The following is a 24371-nucleotide window of genomic DNA, read 5'->3' on the forward strand; positions in this document are numbered from 1 at the left end:
GTTACCATGCTACATCCTTGCTAACGTTAGCTACGTTACGCTACGGAAGTTACCATGCCACATCCTTGCTAACGTTACGCTACGGAAGTTACCATGCTACATCCTTGCTATCACTAGCTATGTTACGCTATGGAAGTTACCATGCTACATCCTTACTAACGTTAGCTACGCTACGGAAGTTACCATGCTACATCCTTGCTAACGTTACGCTACGGAAGTTACCATGCTACATCCTTGCTATCACTAGCTATGTTACGCAATGGAAGTTACCATGCTACATCCTTACTAACGTCAGCTGGTTACACGATGCAGTCTAAACAGCGTGCAATGACACGCGAAAAACTTAAAATGCGTTGACATGGCACGCCGAAATGCGCTTAAAAGGGACATGCTATTTACACACTATTCCATGATATCACATTAAAAATAAACCACTGAATTAATGATTAGTCTCAAATCCTTCAGTTATGCTATAAAATAAAGCAAACATTTCCCTCAAGCTCTGCATCATGTTAAATCATCATATCCACACTGCAGCTGGTTGATTTGACATTTGATTTATTTGTGAGTGTGCAGTTTTGTTTTGTACAGATTTACACTTTTTTGCTGTTGGTGGTTTTTTTCCCTGGTCTTTAAACAATCCATTCCCCTCCACGCAGCCTCCTTTGCCCTGACCTCGGCCTCCCCGCCTCCTGCTGTGATATCCCAGAGGCCCCCGAGGCACCAGGCTCTTTCTTCCCCTTCAGCCCCACCTCCACAGGAAAGCCCCCAGACTGCCGCCAAATACCTCCACAGATTCTTCCTCTCGCTCAGATGCGGCGGGAGGCCCCTCGCGGCCTCGCCTCACTCCTTCCACCGCAGGCCTCGGAAATACCTGAGATCCCTGAGTGTGGTCGCTGTTTATCTGCACCGCTCCGACCGAAATCACTGCCAGGAGGTTCAAACCACAGATGTTCACACTCAGATTTAAACATGATCCGATTTGGATCCTGATTTAATCTCTTCTAGGTATGTAACCTACGCACAAAACCAGCTGAACTAAAAGTGAAGTTGAAAAGATTGTAACAAAAGGTGCACAGGACCATTTATTATGAAAATGAGAGCTTCTTCTGAGAGTATATGTGCAGGGTCACTTTCATCTGTCTTTCTGTGTCACATCTGCTGCTGTACTGGACAGTGGAATTGAATCACCTCCTCCTCTTAACAGTATTATCAATAAACTACAACTCTTATAAATGTGCCACGGAGTGAGACTAATAATAATATTAACATGCAGTGAATTATTTATCTAGAAGATAACATTGTCCGATTTGAAACGGCAGCACTGCTGTGTCAACATTAAGCAGAAAAACATTCGTAAAACATTAAACTAACATAAAACTTTCCGGGTGTGGCTACAAGTTTTGACAAAAATACGCAGGTCTCAATCAGACACCTGGTCTGGTTTTTACAGAAGTTCTCTGGATGAATAAAAACCTCTTGAAGCCCACCGGGTCGCCTTCTTGAGCTGCTTCTAAGCTGCTTTGATCGCACATACAAATATAAATGTTTAAACGTTTGTCAGTATGAACTTGAACCATGTTATCAGTTAGATTCTCCACAACGACTTACTGGTATGGTAAACAAGTGAGAAAAGAACTCATTTTCATGCAAGTAATATTTAGACTGGTAGACCATCTTGCAGATTTGTGCAGGGTGAGTTCAGGTATTGAAGCTAATAAAAGCCTGGCCTAGTGATTGTAGCTTCATGCCTTTACTATGTGTAAAAAAAATTATAAATACAACCATGCTTCACAGTAACCTGAGGATCACCAGTGTCCACTGAGAGCAGGTGGTCATCAGACTCCATCTAGTGGTCTGAACTGCACACAGCACAACTTCCTCCAACACTATGGCACAAGTAAAATAACTGTAGTTCGCTCATAGATCAGTGGAACTGAGCACTGGTGGAAAGTACATTCACCTAAGTACTCTACTTGAGTACAATTTTGAGGTACTTGCCACTTATTCAACTTACTACAATGTTACAGGTGCATCTAAAATAAAGTAAAATATAACATAGTTTGAACTTTACTGCACCAAACAGAGATTGAAGACTCAGGAAACCTTTGCAGTACTTTTGAGTTAATCAGCTGATTAGTGCTCTTCTCAGATCTGTTATTAATTTTGATTTCCATGAGTTGGAATCACCAAGATATTCAGTTTATTTGAGATGCACCTGTTTGTACAGCATTAAATGATTAACTCAACCATGTTTATTTGCTGTAGTAACTTTTGATACAGGTTTTACAGATTAAAACCAACAGTATTGTGATGATTTAATAATATAATATTACACAGAGAGTACTTTTAAACTAAGGTACCTTTTGCTGTAAATAATTTTATCAAAGTCGAATACTGATTGCAGGACTTTTACTTAGATTATCCTGGTTTTTGAGTGTTTAAATGATGTCGCCCTATTATCTCCTTTTTAATCTGTGGAGAAAACATTATGCATTTTTAAATTACAATCAATAAAATAGACAAATAAAATACTATTTCATTATAATAATTCCTGTAATCTTACGACACAGTTTTCCTTATATACCAGGCACCTAATTTAAAGTGAATATGTGAACGTATAATACTAACATTAACAACAGAGTGAAAAAACATTGAATTTCCCCTTTTTGGGATTAATAGTATGTCTTCTTCTGCCGCTCTGATGTTTATTCACATAATTTTGTGTATTTTACATTACTCTTAATTTTACAAGTAGTTTAAAATGATCTGTAATGAAGGTTGTTTCACAGAGCTGCATCATTAGTAAATGATCTACATCACCACATCAGGTAAAACCATCTTGCGGCTGTAAGAGTCATTTAATCTATGGATGTGACTGATTATTTGAATGGCCAGCTACATCAGCAGATCTGATCAGATTATTAGTCCATAAAGACGGGAGATTTTATTACATTTAGAGGTTTTACATTATCTACAAACAGCACAGAGGGGAAAAGAGATTTTCATGGCTGCACAATAACTTATAAAAGTTTGCTTCTGTTTTTAACAGGCGTAGTGACGGGATGTGATTCACTAGGGAAAAGGCGACATGAGATGAAGGCCCACTTCTTCCAGAGCTGTCGACTGCATCTCCCTCAGTGAGCCAACTCCATTCAAAGTGCCGGGAAACAGCTGGTGAGAAGAGTTTTATTTTGTCAAACTTTTTCCCCAGGGTCAAGGATGAACTTTGTTTTCACTTTCTGAAGACATTTTAAACATGTAATTTGTCAAAGACGTCAGCAGATGTCGCTCTTTGACCCTTCAGCTGAATCCCTCCAAGAGTTACAGCTCAGACGGGACTCAGTTTGTTTAGATATTTATTTACACATTTACCTAGTGGCTATTATATGAAAAGAAAGAAACATTTTTACAGTTTATTTACAACACCTGTAAGGCATTATGAAAAAAAAACTGTACACTGAAATCTGACAAAACAAACACACACAAAAAGCTAAATGAATGTACATAAAAGTATAAAACACAAAGCCGAGATGAAACTTAAATACAATGATTACATGGAACACCTGGGGAGAAATATCACATTAATCACGTTCCCTCTGCAGCTGTCTGAACGTTTCATCAATAATCTGGAGTGAAGCGAGACGAGGGAACGTTTAAACCAACCTGCTGAGGATTCTGGGTAATTACACTGAATTACTGGCAATGCAAAGACCATTTTGCACTTTTATCTTCAACACGTGTGTGTGTGTGCGTCGAGGAGTGCCACGTTAAACTCGTGTCGCCCCAAAACTCACAGGTGTGCTGAAATAAGTGTGTTCATACAGAAACCCACCAGAGTTAGTTTGTGTTACAACACCAACAGTTATTAGGCTAAAACTGAGATTTCAAGATGGATTAATGGAGAAGAAACCTGTTTATTTATTAGAGACTTTTACCCGAAAATTGGCATTACAATAATGGGAAATTACCTTAATGGGAAAAGATTTTATTAACAGCTAACAAGCCTGTTTCTCTGCATCACTGAGCATCGCTGCACTCAGTGTAATTAGTGTACCTGTAAAAACAAAACAGCTCATGTTCACAGAGTGCTAATTGTTTTCATCTTGCCTTCTCTGATTCATTAAGGGAAGAGAAGTGTGTAGATCCACTGGAGGAGTTTTGATAACAAGCCTTGAAAAGCGGTGTGATTAAAACAGCGGCTGATGCTCTTTCATAGACTGCAAATACTCTGGGGGGGAAAAACATTTTTTATAAACTGAATTCATTCCCAGTCTTTTTATTTTCAAGTGCTTAATTAACGCTTCTTCCGCAGCTGACTTCCCAAACAGCTGAGAAAGATTATGAGGCTGTGTCTTGGTGTAAAGCGAAGAGTTCATCTGTAGTTTTCACACTGCATTTAGGAACGTAAAGCAACCATAAATATATCCCCTCTTCTGGTTATAAATAAACCCTTAAGTCTGGAGTTATTTGGTGTAACAGTGGCATGATGCAGAAAAACTCCCCGAAGCAGCAACCTGGAGGAAAAAATGACCCCTTCTCGTAACACCTCATAGTCTTCTTTCAAACTGGTTTTATTTTGTTGTTTTCTCTGCCATCAATTAATTTCCATTTTATTGCTCTACAAAACAGCAGTGACACAACCTGCGTTTGGTTCGTTGCAGATTTGCTGCAGTAATTAATCGTTCCCTTTTCTTTTCTACTGCAGTGATTTTTCTTTTTGGTTTGTTTGAAATAAAATAATAATAAAGGAGAACTGGCTAGTTATCATGAAACATGAAAAATAGCAACAATAACTTAAAGGTTTATTTCTGTATTTTTAAACCTGGGCCCTATTTTCACATATTTTGGTGAAGAAATGACTCGTAGGTACAGAAAATTTGAGTCAGTGCTGTAGATGTCTTCAGCCGACAGCTGAACTGGCTGCAGTTTACTCCTTCGTCAAAATGTTGTCCACAAAAAGTGTTTCTTTTTGCCAGCGACAGGCTCAGACTGTCATCAAGTAAAGGATCCCTACGACGGACTCCTGGGGACGCTTTTTGTTTTTAAGAGGAAACCGAAGTCTCGCTTAAGGACAGTTCTCGCTCTGAAATCTCATGAGAGGCGAGTTGATGCAGGAAGACAGTGATGGAAATGTGAGTCGGAGCTGGAAAGAGGAGTTTTGTGTCGGAGTAACGTTAGGAAATAAAGTCTAACTCCTCTCCCTCGTTTCCACCGGCGTCTTCCTGCAACAGCTCACCTCTCGAGAGATTTCAGAGCGAGAACAGTCCTAAAGCAAGACTTCGGTTTCCTGTTAAAAACAAAGGGGGTCACCGGGAGTCCCTCGTAGGGATCCTTTCCATGATGTTGTCATGACACCAGTCTGAGCCTGTCGCTGGCAAAAAGAAGCACCTTTTGTGGACGCCATTTTGACGGGCGCAGTTGCCCCGAAGGAAAACGTAGCAGCCGGTTCTGCTGCCGTCTGAAGACATCTACAGCACGGATTAAAAACTGTCAATTCAACACCAACATATGTGAAAACAGGGTTTAAAAATACAGAAATTATCCTTTAATAACTAGTTTCACTACAAAAAAAGAACTTAACTGGGGTAGAACTTAAATAAATAAAATCAGTTTGACGTTGTCTCTTTCTGCCGCCTCCTCTTCCTCTCTCTTCCTCCAGGGTTGCTCGTCGCCTGCAGCGAGTTTTCTGCTTTAACAACCCGAGAATAGCTGCAGTCATCGCGGTAGCTGAAACTGTGAGAAGACGACGGAGTGGCTGCTTGGTCCACGTGTTTAGGGCCTGCTCATTTGCTGGTGGCTCAGTGGAAAGTGTCGTCATCAGTTGAGTGTGTGTCGTTATCGAGAGGTAGGGATGAAGTGGAGGTTAACAGTTATAGTGTGTGGTGAGTCAGAGGAGTGTTAAACACAGAGCGGAGAAGGAGGTGATGTAAAGCACTTCAACAGGCCGCCGAGACGGGGGGGCAGTTTGTGTGCGTCCTTGAAGTTAGTTATTTTCATTATTAATCAACAGATTATTTTCTTGATTAATGGATTAGTTTTATGTTAAATCGACTGTTTCAGCTCTAAAAACTATTAATTTGGATATATTCTGAGAGTTTTTTTTTTTTTAAGGCTTCTATGAGAGTAAATTGAACATTGTCGGTTTTGGACTGTTGGTCGAAACAAAACATGTAGTAAGAAGACATCTTGTTGTACTCTGGGACATTGCATTGGACAGTTTTATGACATATTTTAGAGCAAACAATTAATCAAGATAATACCCAGCAGATTTATGGATATTGACGACAATCATTAGTTGCATCCTATTTGTTGTCCCAGGGTTGATGTCTTGTTTTGTTTAAAGTAACATAAAGAAAAGCAGATTCAGAGAATGTTTGAGATACAATTAATCAATTATCGAAATATCTGTTGGTCAACTAATTGATTAGCTGACTGACTGTTTCGGCTTGATGCGTGTCTGCAATTTGCAGTTGAGCCAATAAACAGTGGGAGGACAACGTGAAGGAAAGTCAGCAGCAGACATGAACAAAACAACAACTGTGGAGGAGCGTTTGGCGAGAGCGAGTTACGTTTAGGCCTGAAGATCTAAAAGGGACAAACTCCGGCGCCGACACATACGTGGTGCTTCAGTAAAAACATTTTCCCTTCCTCGTATAAAAATGCTATACAAACGTGCGCAGGCGTTTAGGAGTTCTTCATCAACACAACTTCCAGTCTGCTGCTGAAGTGCGTTTTTGTACTTTCACAGACGATGAAACAAGCGAGAAAAGCTCTGCTGCAAAAAAATAAACAAATCTTCATTCTCAAGCTAAAAGCCGTGTTGTTGTTCCAGTATTTCTATGATGTTTTTACGTTTTCTAATTGGCAATCTTGGCCGTCTAGTTTCATTCCCTCTAACCACGGACAGAGGAAACAGTGAGGCACTTAGCGCGCCGTTCATTCAGTTTGAACTCTCTCTCTCTCTGTGTAAGCCAGCGTTCATGATGCAGCTGCAGCGCTGCATTTATAAAGTGCTCGGAGGGAAAATCTGGTCCTTAAAACACTGATGAAAAGGGCGATGGCCCCTGGCTCCTACATTTACTGTCTGCTCACTGTGGTTCCACAGAGATGTTCATGGATCATTCGGACCCAAACAACATTATCAACAGCTGACACTTGTGTCTTTTTAGCTCCTTTCAGAGATAAATCCACATTTCATTTGAATTACCAGCAAAGCTAACTGTGCTAAACAGGATCCTTTTTTTTTTTACTCTAAAACATCTAAAAATTAAACACCAACAGTGTGTGTGAAGTTCTGTATTCACCAGCACTACTTTACTGCACTTACACCCCCTTAAACAGTTTGATTTGTATATTCAGGATGAAGCTTTAAATTATTTAACACATGTAGAAAATACGTCTTGGACCCAATGGAATAAATCACTTCCTGTAAAAACATCAAAATCACATATATTATGTAGTTATATTCTGCTTGTACTTAACTAGGATCACTGATGAGCTCTGTGTTATTTGAATGATTGGAAAAGACTGCGTCGTACAAAATGGTTAAATCCCCCCCCCAGCTTTTTTTTTTGTTGTTGTTGTTGTTTCCAAACTTCCCGTGTTTGTGGTTTTTGTTTTGCCTACATTTGAACATTTTAAAAAGCTGGAGGCTAATTAGCTCAGCCATGCTACTGCAGAAAACCCATCTCTGTTAGATCCAGAGGTTCAAGCTAAAGAAATGCAGCACGTGAATAATAGTGTGAAGTCGAAACCACATGGACCTTCATTAATAATTAAACCACAGTCACTTTTGAACCCTTTTAGAAAATGATTAGCACCGAAAATTTGAATTTGAGTCTTAAGAGAATTACACAGGGCGTAATGCTTGCAGTTTGTGGTGTTTGTGTCCCGACGTGGAGGCGGAGTCACCGCTAGCCTCCCAGCCGGCAGGGAAATAGCACATAATATAATCTGAAAGTCAGATTTTACAACTTTAGTAAACTGGTGACACGGCTGCTGAAACAATCTTCTCCAACGTATAATTTATCTGGTGAAATACTGACAATTGCTGAAGTTGAAGTTCGGAATTAACCAACCGCTCTGGTTTCCCGCTCTGGTTCCAGGTTTCAGGAACGCCGCAGCCGCCTCTTCCCTCTCCCGACTGGATGCAACAGTTCACTTCAAGCTCCGTAGCTTCAAGCTTCACAACCAGCCTCTGATGTTAAGTGCTGACATGGCGAGCTGGCATTTACCTCTGAAGTTCGTGGCTGGCTGGCTGGCTCGAGCTTCAACTTTCACAGCTAGCGTCTGACATTAGTTTGAAGAAAGGTGGCGTCAAGGTTAGCTAGTGTTAGCTTCTCAAAGCTGGGCTGGTGTTTTTGTCCATCTCTTTATTTCCATCCTTCATCAATGCAGAAAACACCTGAGAGAGAGAGAAAACAAACATTATTCAATCATTACTTTAATTTTGAGACGTTTCACTAACTTCGCCCTGAACTCTGGGAGCGATACTGACCTGAGCCCAGCGGCGGTTTCTGCTGACCATGTGCGTGTTGGCCATGGCGGTGAAGAGCGTGTGTGACTGCAGGTCCTCCGGCAGGCGGGTGAGGAACTGAGCGATGTGGATGAAATCCATCTGGAGCAGCACGTCCTCGAACAGACGCAGGATACCCAGCCCCGTCCGAAACAAACTCTCCTCCCCGTCCCGACAGAAGACGTCCCACACCCGGCACGCCACGTCCAGTGGGAGGGACTTACTGTACAGGGTGAAGATCCTGGACAGAGACGGACAAAAACATACTTTTACTTGTATGTATGAAAATAAAACTTTAATTCAATTCATTAGCGTTGGTGTTTGTATGTTTCGCTGTGTTGACTTCCACCAGCCAAGCCAGTTAACTTCCCGTTCAGCCCTCTGCTTACTTGAATGGAGATAAAATGATAATCACGCGACTCTTCTGGAGTTTCCAAATATTATTGGAACGACACCATCAAATTCTGATGGTGAAACAAGTCATTTGGCAACTGCTTTTTTCCACAGAGTACAAAATGTCTGCACTTCCTGGGGGCTTGGAGGAAATGTGATGCGCAACGTGTGGTTACATTTTTGGGGAGGTGTGCGTTAGGGCTGAACATTTGATTTATATCTTATCACAATAAGGCCTGCTGCCATTTTCAAATCCCAGGAGGGGCAGTATTTGTTAAAAGCAAAAACTGTGTGAAAATACCTTTTTAAATGAAATATGGTCGTGCTGCTGAGATGTCCTGTCCGGGCAGAAAAGCGCCCGACGTCACTTGTGTTTTTTTCCTCCCCCATTGTCCAGTCGAATGGATGTAGAGGCGGGCCCTCAGTTGTGATGACGGAAGTTTACATTTGCTTGGATTGTCCGGAGATGCAACAGTCTGACCCTGACTCATCCTAAAATAAGGCTTGAACCATCTTTTAGCTCGTGGACCAGCTGGCGGTACAGCCAGCGGTGTCTCCTCGGATTTCCCTTTCCCCGTCTCCTGCGTTTGTACACCTCACACACTCAAACAGTGCCAGAGCAGGCCTCTCCGTTTGTCTGTTTTATTAAAGCAGATGTTTCTAGCAACAAAAGACTCAGACCTGTGAGCTGCGATCAAGTTTCTGCTAATATCACAGTTATTACTTAGCGGCAAACCAAAGATTACAGATCGCTGGTGCTACAATCTTAGATTAGACTGACAGGACGGCTGATTCAGTGGTTGCCTAGCTGCATGGAAAAAAAAAACCCCGCAGCGCACTGCTCTTTTCCAAATTCAACCAAAAAAGGCATTGCTGCGCGCCTCGCATTTCTGAACCTGCAGAACGCTTTCTGTCTGATCCCCACTTAAGGAAACATCTTTCTTTGGTACAGATCCTGAAAAAAAATCCACCATTTAAATGTGTTTTTCAATGTTATGTAAAAATTATCTAATTAGATCACAATATCAGATAAAACTAGACAATGAGACACATAGGAATATCCCTCTGAAATTATCTAAATCAAACCTCCCCAGAGACTAAACTATAGGTCATATCGACGACATGACTTCACCGGGAGCGGCAGAAGGCATTTGTGAACAATATGATCTATTTTTTGTTTGGATAAAGTTGAAAAAAGAGACCACTTTGGCGAGTTGAAAAACTGGTACGTTCCGCTCTGGTTATTTACAATGGCAGCCAATGGAGAATTTTCTGTCACTCTTGTCCTTTGGAAGGACACAGAGACAAATCTATAACCCCGAGCGATTTAAAAAGGCCATGTGAGGAACCACAACAAAATTTACTACGTTTCTGGTGTAAAATTATGCTTGAAGAGTTAAAATTGTGGTCAAGCCAGCGAGTTAAAGAGAAAAATCTAATAAGATTTTGCGAGCCTGCTACACTGTAGTGATGATGTCACCCACTCTAACTCACGCAATACACACCCATTATACAGAAAAGAGCTCAAAAAAAAGCATAAAACTTCGACAGCGACCGTGAACAAACCATAAAACATATCAAAAAGCTGAATACATCATTAATAGATTAACTTCTTGTGACCAATTTACAGTTTAAACCAAGTCTGTAGCTGAAAGTATGCTGAACTGGTGAGCTTTCAAAGCGGAGTAGGTATGAGGAGGATTTTGACAGTCTCTCCATTCGCTTACAATGGGAGAATCTTCCTGGAAAACCTTGAATAATTTGGAAAGTATTCGAGGTATCAATGACAAAAGTAATAGCACCCCATTCCTCATTGAGCCGGACAACTTGGAGTTTGAACGGAGTGCTTGCAGCATTCACACCCAACATCGTTTTGCGTAAAGCACTTTGAATTGCCTTAAAGAACAAAGATGTTCTGCTTTAAATACTGTAAGCAACGGCGCGTGGATACTGTAGTTCACTAACAATCTTTTAATTTTGTCTGAAAACTTCATAGTGCCGATATTAATACATAAGAAAATTAAATTGGGCTTGTGATTGCCCATTTAAACATCAACACTGAACCGGAGAGGCAGCGGTCTTTAATAACTCACCAGTCGATCAGATAGAGGTCAGGGGTCAGGTTGTTGGTTTGGAAGTGGCAGAAGAGACGAGGCAGATTCTCCTCAAAGAAAACCTCAAAGGCTGCAAAATACTTCAACATCTGCCCGAGAGAGAGAAAGTAAAGATGAAGGAGGGGGGTCAACTGTAAACAAACTGAATAATAGCCGGTGCGTCTTTGCGTGTGCGTACCAGTTCGTGGTCGACTCTGAAGAAGGCCATCTGACACGGTTTGTTGAGCAGGTTGGCGAAGGTGATGAAGGCTTCGGCCTCCTCCAGGTTGAGGATCAGCACGGCAGCGATGAAGGACATGCCCTGGACCTGAAACACCACAAACACAGACCCAGATCAGCACGAGAGAAGAGCTGTGTGTGGACTGACATGTGTTTTATAGCAAGGATGATCTCCTCAACTTAAAAGAAGACCAAATAAATACGGACATGACTCCCCGTAGAGTTTTTAAAGATCAACACACCTGCAACCGGTTTTAAAAACCCAAACACTGTGTGTATTAATGGTGCTATGTATTGTGACCACTTCAACAACATGCTGAATTTAAAAATACATGAATAGGATTATAAATCTGTCCAAAGTTGCTGATTTAAATCATAATTCTGCAGCATTTTTCTTCTTGTTCGGCCGCTTGTGTTTATACAGCAATTAACATTTAAGAGTTTTGGGTCCTTTTGTTAAATGGACAAAAACACGTTTTGCTTTGCTTTTTGTTTCCATGATTTTAAAACTATTGAAACTCTAAAATGAAGAACTTTATTCCATGCAGGATAAAATCTAACAGAGCACTGAAACTAGTCCGTTCAGGTTCAATTCTGTCAGTAAACGTCATCATTTTTGAGCGTGGAATAAAAAAGGAAACTCACGTAGCCAATGTCGGGTCTGTAACAGGTGTACGCCCCCCAGGACACTGTGGAGGAGGTCGTGGTAGGGACCGCCCTGCAGAAAAAACAGAGTGTTAGGATTAATAGACAGATGGAGGCAGAGAAGGGAAGACAGATGCGAGTTTTTTGTTTGAAAGTTCACATTATTACTTAAATGTGGCCCCAGGTGGATCGACCTGTAGGTCCACCACTGAAACTATCGGTTAGCCAAAGCTATGGCGTGTGATCAAAATCACATGACTTCTCAACTGTCCGGTCACATATGAGGGTGGAGCAATCATCAAAACAGGAGGCAAAGTTGATATTAAGGAGTATAAATTCATTTTAAATAAAACAATCCTGCTATTTTTTGGCCTGTTGTGCTTAAAAAAGTAAAATATCTGTCCCACTTTAGGAAATGTGGTTTCAAAAAGTGGGACAGTATGATTTACCTAATGTGGGACAGTTGTAAAGTACTTCAGTCACTCAAAAAAGTCTTATGCACTATTAGAAAGCTCCACATGTTTAAGGCCAAGGGAAATTGTTATTCTTTGGGGGATGGCGGTTTGAAGGCTTTTTGTGGTTGTGTGTGTCTGTGTGTGAAGGGAGTAGGCGTCTTAAAATGAATGAATTTAAAAAGCAATAAAGCCAATCCACTTCATTTTATGCATCTAATGATTCATTTAAATGAATTTGGCAAAGCAGAGAAAGACGCGGAGAGACTTTCAGACGCAGAGCGAGAGGCAGAATTAGAGAAAGGATGAGAGAAAACTAAAAATAAACTAGAGTCAGGAATTCTGATTGTCTCAAACTATTTGCACTAAGAGCACCAATATGTCTGTCATTTTTTTAGGAACGTGTTATCTGCATTTTCTCTTTTGATTTGATTAGGACACATCCTGAGGTTTTTAAAATGGTATTTGGTGTTGGGTTATTTAATACATTGGCTTCACATCGAAATATGCCACAGAAGTCTGAAAAACAAGAAAATGTCCCACATTAGGGCAATTCACCCCCTATCAGACCCCAGTGTGAACTGTCCGTGGTCTGAAAGTGACCACGCAGCACGCTGTGGTACAGTAGTAGTAAACCGCAGAGCACATTTCTCCCGAATTCTTAAGTGTTCACAACTTTCTGTTCTTTTCATTAGGGTTTCTTGTGCTGTACAACGCATCCGCCCCACCTCTCACTAACGTTACACTCCCTCCCTCCCTCTCTCTGGCTCTACTGCCTCCACTCGGACAAGTGGCACGTATGTAAAGAGAGCTTGCGGTCCGGCGGATTTCAGGTGTAAGAAAGAGAATTTGTGGGTAGATGATAGTGAGGTAGAGGAGGAAGAGAGCCACATGTATAATAATGGCTTCTGTGGAGCTTTTTCGTTCACCACGGCTCCGTCTACAGCAGAACTATGACAACAGCTGCTCTAGTTATGGCGTCACATCAAGTCCGACCTGTGTGTCCAGACTCAGGTCGCATTTAAAAAGATCCGATCTGTATCAGATTTGGACCACATATGGAAGTGGCCCAAATCCGAACTGGAAAAGATCAGATTCCATGTGACTTGGCCTGTTCACACGGTCATAAAAAAAATCAGATCTGAGTCACATATTAGTTTCTTCTTCTTCGTTGGTGTAGGCTGCTACAAACAACAGCGAATGAACGGATCACGTTGGAGCTGATCGATAACAGCAGTTACTTTCGGTGAAGGTGTCGGGGGAGATGTACGACCCTTAACCCCACTGAGGCAGAAGGAGGAGGACCAGCCGGAAACGCAACGCTAACAAGCCAACAGTTCTTGCCGTCTGCATCGCCGTGATGTGTAGTGACATTTTTGGGGGAGGTGCACGTCAGGGTACGGCGAACCAATGGGGTCCATTCAACGCAGAACTATAAATTGGCCATAAAGCTAACCCTTACCCTAATCTTAAACTTTGCAGTGTTTCAGGAAGTAATTCTTAGACGTTGCCATCAAAGTCTTTAACTCCTCCAGAGTGTCAGACACAAAGACTCTTGTAGAGCAATACTTCACATTCTGCGCACTATTATCTGTTTTATTACTTAATGTGCAATATTCTCTGCTTACTCTGTCCTAATACTGCAGTTTTTAAGGATTTGTAATTAATTCCACAATTCCCATTAACTCTACCAGTAAATATTATACATATTCACACTATTTTTACATTTATGCATTTCTTTATATTTTCTGCTTCATCTTTCTATTATTATTCCATTCCAATATAAATTGATGTGAAAGTGAGCAATTGTGACAAAGAATTTCCCCACGGGGGATCAATAAAGTATTTCTGATTCTGTTTCATGTCATGTTATTTTCCTTAATGACTTCTCAAACATATATATAATATACATAATAAATAAAGTATTTCTGATTCTTCCAGGAAGGATTCAAAGACCACTCTGCGTTTCATTATGACACATTTACAAAGTTTCAAATCTCTGCGACTTTAATAGAATATTAAAATGAACTCAATTAACAAACGGGATGCTGAGAGACATGGATGTAAGTTGTAAGCACATCGGATGTCCAGGGCTATTTTTACACTTTTACTCTTCTTAACCTTTATTTAACCAGATGATCTTAGTGAGATTTAAAACCTCTTTTCCAAGAGAGACCTGGCCAAAATAGCAGCATTTTGACAAAGCACATTACGATACATAAACAAACGACATTAGACCAGACTGCAATTTATACATACCGTAAGTTTAAAGGATTTAGTTATTTTAAAAGCAGTGACAACAATTTATAGCGTCTACTTACATAACAAATACAAGTTACTGTGTAGAAACTGATGTTGCATGATATATAAGTGCAAAGATACCTCTCCTGCAGACAGGAGAAACACAACACCCGTCACAGATCTGTTACCTTCTGGAAGATGAAGAGAGAGGGGAAGGTTCTGGAAATATCCAGTTTGATGAGGTCCAGACTGGACTCTCTGTCAGCCAGCGATGCTCCTTCTGACGGAAAAACACACGAGAGGAACGTTTCAAAATGGTTATTTCAGTTTAGAATTCATGGTACGTGTTCAGCTGATTGTCAGACCGTAGAGGCTCATTTCAGACCCGATTATTCATCTAAATTCATTCATTCATTCTAAAAAGGTGAGTGTCAGACTGGTGCTGTGTCGTACCACTCTCGCTGTCGTTGACTGAACTGGTCTCACTGTAACTCCTCCACTTCTCTTTGGCTCTGGACAGAAAGATCTCATACAGCTCTGCACGAACAGAAACACACATCGAGATCGTAAAAAATTAAAAGACCAACACTGTGTTAGTCCATCTCTCAATCCTGTCCCGACTTCCTGTCTGTCGTGTGCTCGTGGTGATGACGTTTCATCGGTTTGTACCTGGTGTGATGTTGAGCTCGTTGCCGATGGCGAGGCTCCACACTCGCCCTCTGACGCTGGGAGGAAGTCCCTGCCACCAGAGCTCCCTGACCCTCCTCGTTCCCTTCCTACACACAAACACAGTACTTAAAACCAGCGCTGCACAAACAAGCTCACGCGCACACACACGGCGAGCTGTGGAGACGTACGTGGTGTCCCAGTGCGGCAGGATCTCGTTGTTCCAGACGACCATGGCGTTGGAGATGCTGTCCTCCTGCCTGTGTCGCTCCTTCATCTGACGCTTCTTCCTCTGGGCTTCCTTCATCTCTGAGAGAGAGAGAGAGAGGGCGACAAACTGAGCGCTTTGCTTACATTTAGTCTTCCTGTTGAATGACTTTGTCCCTGCTGGCCACTGCATATCTGTCTGAGCCAATCAACTCAAAGCAGAACAATGGCTCTGCTTAAAAAATGTTTCCACCAGGAAAGATTGTTCTTATCAACAAACTCTTTGCAGTTTGTTTTGGGTCGAGTGAGGTAAAGAGGTCATTTTAGACACTGGTTACAGTTAGCTCTGTGTGTGTGCGCACCTCTCCTCTTGGCTCCTGCCACCATCTCCTCGTACTCCATTTTGTGTCTCTGAGTTTCCTCCATAGATTTGGCAGGTAGGTTTCTAAAGGACAGAGAGACAGAGAAACAGTCAGCAGCCTTCCCGCCAGGTGCTCGGCCACACACAGTGACTCTCAGTGTGTGCGAGAGCGGCTGAATCACACTCAATCTCCACGCTCATGGACTTTGAGGAGCGTCCCCGGTTAAGTCCCCGAGGGCTTAAGGGCTGCACGATTCATCTTTTCACAGTTGCAATGTGACATAATCTCTAAAGGGTGCGATTAATTTAAGATTAATTTTTGGCTGGTGGTCCCTCCCCGTCATCCCCGTTCTCTTGCAGGTGTTTCTCTGTGCTGTCTGTTTGTGTCCTCCGTCATCACTTTCTGCCCCCCTGTCCGGCCCGGTGACAAATCAAAACATATTTAAATAAATAATAAAACAGAGGAGTATATTAAAAGTCTCTTTGGTCTGGCACAACATGGTGCTCAGCTCCTCGTACAGTATACCAGGACAGGTTATAAAAATTTATTGTGCTATGTTATTTTTATATTTGGTAAAATATTAGGTTATTTTAAAAACAGTATTGCACAATTATTTTTTTAACTTTACACATTTAAAAATTTAATATATTGTGCATTTTCCTTGACAACAAAGCAAGCGGACTTAACCACAACATTTGTTACCATTAGATCGCAAATCGCAGTATGACTTTCTCCAAATTGTGCAGGCCTCGTAAAAATGTAGGCACAAGGTTGAGCACTCGCTCTGCATGAAGAGACGGCTGAAGCAGGTAGGGAGAGAGGACAGACCCACTGAGAGAAAGACCGGCAGTGTTCATATCTCCTCCATTGTTGTTGTTGTTATTTAGCACTTCTATATATAGGAAGTGATGGCTGGTCTTTGTCCCGCCCCACATGTGCAGCGCTCACTACAGAATAGATGCTAAGCACCTTGTCACACTGCTGCTGTTTGTAGCATAGTTTAAATAATAAAAAATAAAAAAACACTGGCCTCAGGAAAAAAACGCTTTGCCGACAATAATAACCAGGTGTGAGTGATAAACGGCGTGATTGTGATCAGGACCTTCCTGCTAATGAGCGGTTGCTCTCAGTGAAGCTCCCTGAATAAATAAAGGTTTGTTTGCATCCCAATTAAAAACATCTTGTCAGGATCCTGCGGCAATCATTAACAAAATGTGAAATCAATTTAAATCCAAAGTCCCATTTTTGCAGACTGGATCGGAGAAAGATGATGATGCTTGAGATTTCTACTCACGCTGGCCGGTCCTCCAGGATGAGAGCTGTGGTGGAAAGAGGCTCAAACTCCAGGTTCTTCCTCCTCCCTGCAGCCGGGGGACGCTGAGGACCCGGGGACCCATCTGAGACCTGCTCCTGCTCCTCCTGTGGACACTACAAAACAAACAGAGAGCTGAAACCCCGCCAGATTACGTTCCACCAGCTAACTTTCTGAAAGAGTTTCTGAAAAGCTCGAACATTCCTGAAGTCTTCTGTCTATTTTGGAAGATAAGTTAGTATCTACTGCTGTGCTAGACAGCAAAAGTGTCTCGTCAGTCCCAGAAAGCCGATCTTAAATGACTGAATGAACCATTAACTAAATACTATATATAGCCTCATTAATATTAGTGGCAGTAATAAATGTTTTATTTGGAATTTATATGTATATTTGACTTTAACTTTTCACAGTTTTATGTATTTGATAAAAACAACTCACCGAAAGGACCATTATTTGTGTCACATGATCTTCCTCAGCAGTTTACCCAGTTGTCATGGCATTGTAGATGTTTGAATGTCCATATTTTTACAAGGGTTCAAGCTAGTTTGTTTATCATTATACAAGGTTGTATAATAAAAAGAAAGTTCCCTTCATGCTACACGTACAGAACTTTAACAGATAAATAAATGTATAATAAAATATGGTAACATACGAAATAAAACTACAGTTATTTATATTTCTGAACCTATTCCAGATCAGCTGCTGAACAGAGCTAGTAACAAGACTTTTTCTTCAAAAGTCAAGAGTGAACTTTCAATCTTGTCTTTTAAGACAATGTGGACAAGAACTCAGAATAAAAAATAAAAACAGTCCCATGACAAAAACTCCACCTTCTGAGGAAGACCGTGTGACGAACGTGATAAGATTTCATGGCAATTTAGTCATTTTACAGCAGGGTTGTTAATAGAAATTCAGTCTCCCTTCTGCTACATAGCAGACAATAAAACAGTCATTACACAGCGCAACAATCATAAAAAGGGTCAGCAGAAATAAAACTTTATTACATGGAGCGGTGCTGGGGATGAATTTGATTTAGATGAGATCTGCTGTTTGCGGTCATCTTGGATAATAAAATTTTACTATACAATGCCAACCCAGACATATCGTTTGTTATGATGCAAACACAAACAATCGAGATGTTGTACCATCAACAATTTGCATACAGATATACAACAGGCCCACACAGACACTCACAGAGCAATTGTTCATCGGCTTCAGCGCAGAGAGAAGTCGTCGGTTTGTTGGAGGAGAGGAAGAATAACCAGTCTGAATGAATCTGTGGGTGACTGTGTGTATGTGGTGTTTCCCAGTACATGCTGCCAGAGTGTGTGTGTGTGTGTGTGTGTGTGTGTGTGTGTGTGTGTGTGTGTGTGTGTGTGTGTTTGTGTAAAAGCCTGCACAATAAACGGTTTATTCTCAGGAGCAGGACAGCTGCGGGTCAACGAGTCTTTTGTAAACTGATTTCTGAGCATCAGCAGCAGGGGGAGACAGAGTTCCTGCTCTGACTCTGAAGCTGGGAAATTAAACCTGCGCAGGTTCACAATGAAGTGAAATCATGTGACTGATGCAGGGATGTGCCAGCAAACAGACCTGCTCTGTATCATTTAAAGAGCGTCAGTAAACGTGCCGTTAATGTCCTGTAAAGATTTCAGAGATTATAATGACTGCAGAGGGGGGAAGGCAAAAGGCAAAAAAAATATCAAATTTTTCCTGCCTCCGTTCTTCTGGGTTCAGGTCTTTTTCAGCTGAGTTTAAAACCTGGCTGCAGTGAGGTCCAACACTGATGTTGGTGATCAGGCCAAGTTCCAGTTCATCCCATGCTGGACGGTAGGCCTGCACGATACGAAGGTAACCTGTGATGTGCGGTAACATTGTTCGATATTGCGATGTCGATATGACTTGCAATACATAAACAAATACTGAAGTGTGCATATTATAGCTGCGTGGTGGTTTTTAAGATTAGAATTTAGTATTTTAAATATAACTAAATATTGTTTCGAGCTGCAAAGTCACTATATAAACTCAATATCTCAGTTAAAACAAATCTAAAATGTCAAATAAATAAATTATATTCCTCCTCCTCCTCCTCGAGGTATTCACTGCCTGCAGGTAACGTTTCCTGGCAGAGGGCAGAGCGGCTCTGAGCAGCAGCTCAGTTTACAACAGTGTCCCAAACTTTAAGGAATGTGGCAAAACAGATAAACGACAGACAGACTGCTTCAGCTTGTTTGTGCTGCACTTGTGTAAAACACAGGCAGAGACAGAGCAGATTCAAGTGTTTACAGACAGGTGTACTGGTTACGTAACCTACTGGCTTTTTATTTGTGACGGTTTTATTGCACGTACTTCCGGTAACAAGCGTAGCGGTCGTTAACATATTGCTATGATGCTATGAAAATATGATTTATATCCCTCCAGACTAAACGGGAAAAACTGTTTCTTTATGGAGCTGCTTTGTGCACGGGGAGCTTTGTCATGTTGAAACGGGAAACAACAACACAAACACACAAGTGTCGCCACTGCTGTCTGAAATATCATTGTAAGATGTTGCATTGATATTTCCCTTCATAGGAACTTTGGCGCCAAGAGCAAACTGCAGTCTAAAAAGGTCTTTACGGGTCAAGTAGGGTACCATTATATTGTTGATCAATCGGCTTCCAGTTATAGAGGTAAAATGTGGTCGACCACACACATTTTAATTCATGCACGTTGGGTTTGGATAGACCCAAAACCGAAAGCACACAAAAACTACAATGTGCATTACATTTAGGACAGAATCTGTACTAGATGTTAGCAGGAGTCACATTAAGATGCAGAAAGTGTGCAAACACTAGGTGACTAAAATCATGGCTGAACATTTTAGCAGAATTCCCTCTGAGCAGATGAACTAACAATCTGAATTCAAAGAAAACGGTTTGAATGAAGTCAGCCTTCCTCCTCCTCCTCCTCCTCCTCCTCCTCCTCCTCCTCCATAGTTTTTTGTCTCACGTGTCAACTAACCAAATCCAAAGCCACATCTGGCCGGCTCCTTTCCCGATGAATCATCCGGCAGCCATCACAAGAGCCGTGCGAGCGCGCAGAGGCCGGTGGCTCACACGCTGCACAGTAAGGTCAGCGGTCCGCCCTGGAGCGGGAGGAAGGAGGGTAGGGACTTGGCATCTTGCTCAACGGTATTTCAGCATGACGGGAGTGTGCCAAGGCCTCCAGCTGAAGGGTGAACTCACGATTGCTCAGTGCGTGACCCAGCTGCTTCCTGACACCTCTCAGCGTTTCAGTTAAACTCAAACCTCTTCTAACAACATTCAATCAGAGAGAAGGAAGTCGCTGCTGCAGAGCGTGTGTGTGTGTGTGTGTGTGTGTGTCCAGGACACCACCTGCTCTAGATGTCAAGAGACGGACAGCTGTGTGTGTGTTTGAGTGTGTATGTGTTGTGTCATTGCTGGCAGGGCCTTAAACAACCGGCACATCAAGCCGAGTGAATAGATGGGTGAACTGTGTGTGTAGGGGTGGGGGATAATCATCTCTGCATGCTCAGCTGCAGGCTGTGTGTGGAAGTTGCAGTAAATCCATTTCAGGCACCATGCGGCATGTAAACAGACGCAGGCTAACTGCATTAGCCTCTGGAGCCCCTGGTGCATCAGGCACACACTGCGCTTCACTGTGACTGTAGGTTTAACTTCTGTAGTCCAATCAGCGAGGAGTACACAGAGACACAACGCAGCACCTGGACTTTGTACTTAACCATTTATAAACCCTTAATCCAACGTAATGCCACGCATACATAATTGTTTATTCCAGGGCTGCAACAAACATCTACGTCAATAAAATGTCAGAAAGCAGGAAGCTGACGTCTCCTAATGTCTTGTTTTGTCTGACCTACAGTCTAAAACAGAGTTATTCTATTATAAAACTAAAGACAAGCAGCAAGTCCTCACATTAGAGAATGTTTGACTCTTTTTTTTTTTTTTTTTGATTGACGTCTTGAGGTGCGTTTACACCGAAAGTGAATCCAGCGTTCCGAATTCCTGCAAATTCGCTCCGGGCGGCGCAAAAGAGGCGTTTGTAGCTAAATTCACTGCTTCGAGCGAGTTCAAATTTTTCAACTTGGGCGAGATATTCACTTGCCGCGAAAGCCAATCAGCGGTGAGATTGTCCAAACGTCACCGGCGGCTTGGGAGCGTTGTTTGGAGAGGATCAGGCGAGCGGTGTAATGACAACCCGCTGGCCGTCGGAGAGCTGCGGAAGAACGAGGGGAGCAGCGCTGCAGCTTTCGGACAAATACACCCCCGTAGTCGGTCTGGATTTTGCTCTGACAGCTGTTTCATTCGGTTGGACACTTTCAAATCTCTCTAGTTTCTCCAACGTTTCCTTCCCCTAGCTTTAAATCATAGCATCTATCTCGGTTTTTTTCCCCACCAAGATAGGGGATGGAAAGTTGTCACAGCGCAGGAGCTTCAGTATCAGCTGCAGAAAGAACGCCGCTGCATCCCGTCCCTCCGTCTTCTCCAGTTAAACAATAACAAACAACAAAGTTTCCAAATTTAACCAAGCCTAACCCCGGAGTATATTTAATTTAAACTGTTCAATGATTGCATCTTACTGAAAAGCACCATGGGAGTTTAAATTAACTTCCTATCTTTCAGTTTATATGTCCACAGTTTCATTATCAAAGAACCAGATAGAACCAGTTGTTCATCTTTTGTACTAGTGATTCAACCAGGAGAGTTTCAAGTCCATACAAGACGTGGAGAACTGAGAGTAAGCGAACACTAACTTCACTACTGCCCTCAGACTTTCTCCAACTGTAACCAAAAGACTGGGCACGACGGCGGGGATGATGTCAGTGAGTGTGTTTAAAGAGCCAACCTCCTCTGTGGACGACGTGGAGGCGGGGTCTTTAGCTGCATCGCCCTCTCTGGCTCCTGTCTTGCCGAACAGTCGCCACCCTGTTGCATTATGGGCCAGCGCCTTGGGTTCTTTGGATTTCCTAGAAAACAGGCTCCTGAAAGAGAGACAGAAAAAAATGGGTGTTATCAGTATTACTGCTTATCTGCTGAAGTTACACAATACCAAGAGAAGTGAGGCGATGCAGAGGGCGTGTACGTCTCCACAGCTTCTCCTGACTCACAACTATAAACATTCATTCATTTTTACATTTCATTTAAAGCTTCACTGGACTGGATTATATTCCGGTGTCAATGATATGACCATGATACACCATTCACACACATTCATACGCTGGTGGAACAGCCGCCAGAGGCAATTCGGGGTTCAGTATCTCGCCCAAGGACACTTCGACACGCGGCCTGGAGGACCTCCTGAGCCACGGCCGCCCAAGTAAGGTCAGCGGTCCGGGTCTCCACGCAGGAACAAGAGGAAAACTATCATGCAGAAAAGTTTCCACACGCTGACTGAAACTTCAAGCCTGCCATCTGTCCAGCCTCTCATGGCTGCACTTTTCCACTTCTGGTCCACATAGATGACATAGTCTTTAATATTCTTTTATAACTTTGTCAAGCTCATGTTTGTATATTTATAAAAGGTTTATGTCTTTTGTTACTGTTACGGCTTCTGTCCTCTAGGAGTCCTGCAGCCGACCGCTGAATGAGGTCCACCTGGCCTTGGAAGGCGGCCTTTAAAAGCTCCTGTGCCAGCATCAGAAGAGAGGCTTTTTAAATTGCTGGTCTCGCTGCCAGTCAGCCGGGGATTTTGTGTTCTGACTTTATGTTTTTGTATTCTTTATTTGTCGTCTTGTTATGTTCATAAATCCGCAGGATTTGGTTGTTTTAAATGTGTTTATTTGTGTTTGGTTTGGGTCGGTGTTACGCATCGACTCACCAAAGCAAATTCCTCGCGTGTGTAAAAACTATTTGGCAATAAAGCGGTTTCTAATTTCTGATTCTGATAGAAATGACAATACTGCTTTTATCATTGACAAAGAGACTGATATATATTATTTATGTGTGAGTTAATATTTTCTGTTTTTTTACACTGAAGTACACAAAACATTGCAAATGAACTAAATCACTGATGTTCATACCTCTTCTTCTAAAGTTTATTTAATGTTGATGCAGTGAAAGCGTGTGGGCAGAATTAGTCTGCTATCAATGTCCTAGAAAGGAATGAATTTTTAGGGATGTTCCTTAAGAACTTTGTAATTGGTACTAGTTTTAGGGAAATGGACACTGTGTTCAGTTTGCAAGTTTAGGTCACCTCAACTTTAGCTCATGTGAGGACAGTTGACAAAGCCCAAGAAAAAGGTGGACTGCTGTTTCCAAGGTCAGGAACGAGGTGTTCTGTTATTTCTGTATCATGTGTTTTACAGACGTTCCTCTGCAGTCAACAATAAAGTCTACCAAACTAAGAAATATATCATTTCCAGGTTCTTTTTCAAACACTGGAGCGGAGTAGGTACATCGTCTGTTTTTCCATGTAATTAATCCCAGAATTACAAAGTTCGTTCCAGGAAACTTCCCAGACAAATTATTGAGAAATTCGAGGCCTGTGAAATAAAACATTACTGGCCGTTTACAAAAACTAATTCCTTTTGAATAAGACTGTTTCACTCTTGTAATTAACTTCTTTATTGCTTATTCCTCAGTCAGACCTTTTTACAATTCCCCTTTCTGTCATTAATTTTCAGAAACAGAAAATATTGTGATATATTATGAGAGCTACTGATTATTCTTCCATTGGCCTCTGGGAGGAAAAGTCATTGAGGTCAGACTCTGCGCAGCAGCTGCGGAAAAATAATTCAGTTCCTCAAACAAATGAAGGAAGAAACGCAGCTGTAAACAGTGAATACGTAATGTGGTGAATTAATCCTAATCGTCATTCTGACCGCAGTCGTGCCGTTGCAGCAGTTTTTGAAGTGATGATGGAAAACAAAGCTGCCAAGTAAACACTTTTCCATTTGTTTCAGTGGAAGACTTTGTTGTTCAGCTGGTAGGAAGAGAAAGAAGGAAGAAGAGAGAGGAACTGAAGGAGAGTACACACATACCGCTGAAACGCTCCAGTAGACAGCAAAGCAAATATGATTCCTGTCCTCTCTGCAGGAGGAAGTTGTGCTGAGAACCCAGTCAAGGAGTCAGAAACAATCGCTTTCTTTCACTGACCAACACTTGGATGTTTAGATATCACAATAAGTGTTTAGGAGAATCTTTTCATATATGAATAAGCAATACCATTTTATTGTTTTTATTTTAATAACAGTAATATCAGTGAATTTGTTTATTTAAAACA

At 41.8% G+C, this 24371-nt stretch overlaps 1 long non-coding RNA gene and 1 pseudogene across 1 annotated transcript; one reads left to right on the forward strand and one right to left on the reverse strand.

The window, feature by feature from the left end:
- The first annotated feature begins 663 nt into the window (after positions 1-663).
- On the forward strand, positions 664-8173 carry LOC119913403. The gene is made up of 3 exons (XR_005446441.1): positions 664-1008; positions 3053-3177; positions 8109-8173. It is a non-coding gene; the product is annotated as an uncharacterized LOC119913403 (long non-coding RNA).
- LOC119913390 overlaps positions 3176-24371 on the reverse strand; it is a 31658-nt pseudogene continuing 10462 nt past the window's right edge.

The sequence above is a fragment of the Micropterus salmoides genome, unplaced genomic scaffold (assembly GCF_014851395.1).
Source record: "Micropterus salmoides isolate LMB-PRFRI ecotype aquatic unplaced genomic scaffold, ASM1485139v1 Ms_hic_scaffold_2, whole genome shotgun sequence".
In the NCBI taxonomy this organism is placed as follows: Eukaryota; Metazoa; Chordata; class Actinopteri; order Centrarchiformes; family Centrarchidae; genus Micropterus; species Micropterus salmoides.